The sequence below is a fragment of the Mandrillus leucophaeus genome, unplaced genomic scaffold (assembly GCF_000951045.1).
Source record: "Mandrillus leucophaeus isolate KB7577 unplaced genomic scaffold, Mleu.le_1.0 Scaffold137, whole genome shotgun sequence".
Taxonomy (NCBI): Eukaryota; Metazoa; Chordata; class Mammalia; order Primates; family Cercopithecidae; genus Mandrillus; species Mandrillus leucophaeus.
In genome coordinates, this window is record NW_012101332.1 from 2,473,894 (window position 1) to 2,476,164 (window position 2,271).

At 48.7% G+C, this 2,271-nt stretch overlaps 1 pseudogene; it reads left to right on the forward strand.

Annotated features, from left to right (window-relative positions):
• The first annotated feature begins 898 nt into the window (after window positions 1–898).
• Window positions 899–1,861, forward strand: LOC105534615 (annotated as a pseudogene).
• Window positions 1,862–2,271: the final 410 nt, after the last annotated feature.

Sequence of the window (2,271 nt, forward strand, 5' to 3'; positions counted from 1 at the left end):
TGGGTGTGGTGGCTCACACCTGTAATCCCAGCAATTTGGGAAGCCAAGGGTGGCGGATCACTTGAGGTCAGGAGTTTGAAACCAGCCTGGCCAACATGGCAAAACCCCATTTCTACTAAAAATACAAAAATTACCTGGACATGGTGGTGCACGCCTATAGTCCCTGCTACTTGGAAGGCCAAGGCAGGAGAATCACTTGATACCTGGGAGGTGGAGGTTGCAGTGAGCCGAGATCGCACCACTGCACTCCAGCCTGGTGACAGAGCAAGACTCTGTCTCAAAAAAAAAAAAAAAAAAGAAAAGAAATGAGGTGAGCTGACTTTGAGGTTGATGTAGTTACATAATGAATAAAACACCCAGAAGCACTCTGAAAAAGAAGTATAATAAAAGGCTTTAGCATTACCAGATTTAGAACTAGTTAGAAAATCTAAAACACAATTTTTGTACAAAAAGGCATCTTAAAACAATTAGTGGAGCTGGGCATGGTGCCCAGCACTTTGGGAGTCTGAAGCAGGTGGATCACCTGAGGTCAGGAGTTTGAGACCAACCTAGACAACATAGTGAAACCCCCTCTACTAAAAATACAAGAAATTAGCTGGGTGTGGTGGTGTGTGCCAGGAATCCCAGCTCCTTGGGAGGCTGAGGCAGGAGAATCACTTGAACCCAGGAGGTGGAGGTTGCAGTGAGCTGAGATCCCGCCACTGCACTCCAGCCTGGTTGACAGAGCAAGACTACATCTGGAAAAAAAACAAAACCAAAACAATCAGTGGGGAAAAGGTGGACTACTCAGTAACTGATATTAGGGCAACCAGGAAGTCATCTAAAAAAATTGGATCCTTGCTGCTGTCTCCCATCTTCTGGCCTGCCTGGATGTTCAAGGGGACAATGACAGAGCTGTGGACTGCAGGAAGATGGCTTGCTTCTCTTCCAGTGTGATTTGGATTATGGGCATTTTGTAGCCTTTGAACTGGCATTAATTGCCAGGTTGGGCCATCAGGAACTTGCGCGTCCATCTCGGGGAGACCTGGCCTTCAGAAATGACAGCATTGGGCTCCAGGAGGAGCCTGCAATTCGGCCTTGGTCTTCCCAGTGTGTGCCGCCCATGGGGATATGGGACAGTAAGGAGCTAAGCAGAACCTGCTGCCTGAATAGGGGAACCTGCATGCTGGGGTCCTTTTGTGGCTACCCCCCGTCCTTCTATGGATGGAACTGTGAGCACGATGTGTGCAAAGAGAACTGTGGGTCTGTGCTCCATGACACCTGGCTGCCCAAGAAGCGTTCCCTGTGTAAATGTTGGCAGGGCCAGCTCTGCTGCTTTCCTCAGGCATTTTACCTGGCTGTGATGGCCTCGTGATGGATGAGCATCTCATGGCTTCCAGGACTCCAGAACTACCACCGTCTGCATGTACTACTTTAATGCTTGCTGGCATCTGCCTTTTTTTTTTTTTTTTTTTTTTTTTTTTGAGACGGAGTCTTGCTCTGTCACCCGAGCTGGAGTGCAGTGGCCAGATCTCAGCTCACTGCAAGCTCCGCCTCCTGGGTTCACGCCATTCTCCTGCCTCAGCCTCCCGAGTAGCTGGGACTACAGGCGCCTGCCACCTCACCCGGCTAGTTTTTTGTATTTTTTTAGTAGAGACGGGGTTTCACCGTGTTAGCCAGGATGGTTTTGATCTTGTGACCTCGTGATCCACCCGTCTCGGCCTCCCAAAGTGCTGGGATTACAGGCTTGAGCCACCGCGCCCAGCCGGCATCTGCCTTTCTATACAAAGTTACTATTAATCGACATTGACCTATTTCCAGGAATACAATTTTAGATATCATGCAAATTTCATGACCAGTAAAAGCTGCTGCTACAATGTCCTAACTGAAGGATGATCATTTGTTAGTTGCCTTAAAATAATGAATACATTTCCAAAATGGTCTCTAACGTTTCCTTATAGTACCAACTACTTCTTACATCTTTGCCCTGCCCTCTCCCAAAAAACTACTTTTTTCAAAAGAAAGTCAGCCATATGGTCGGGTATGGTGGCTCATGCCTATAATCCCGGCACTTTGGGAGGCCAACGCGGGTGGATCACCTGAAGTTGGGAGTTCGAGACCAGCCTGACCAATATGGAGAAACCCTGTCTCTACTAAAAATACAAAATTAGCCAGACGTGGTGGCGCATGCCTGTAATCCCAGCTACTCGGAAGGTTGAGGCAGGAGAATCGCTCAAACCCGGGAGGCGGAGGTTGCGGTGAGCTGAGATCGCGCCACTGCACTGCAGCCTG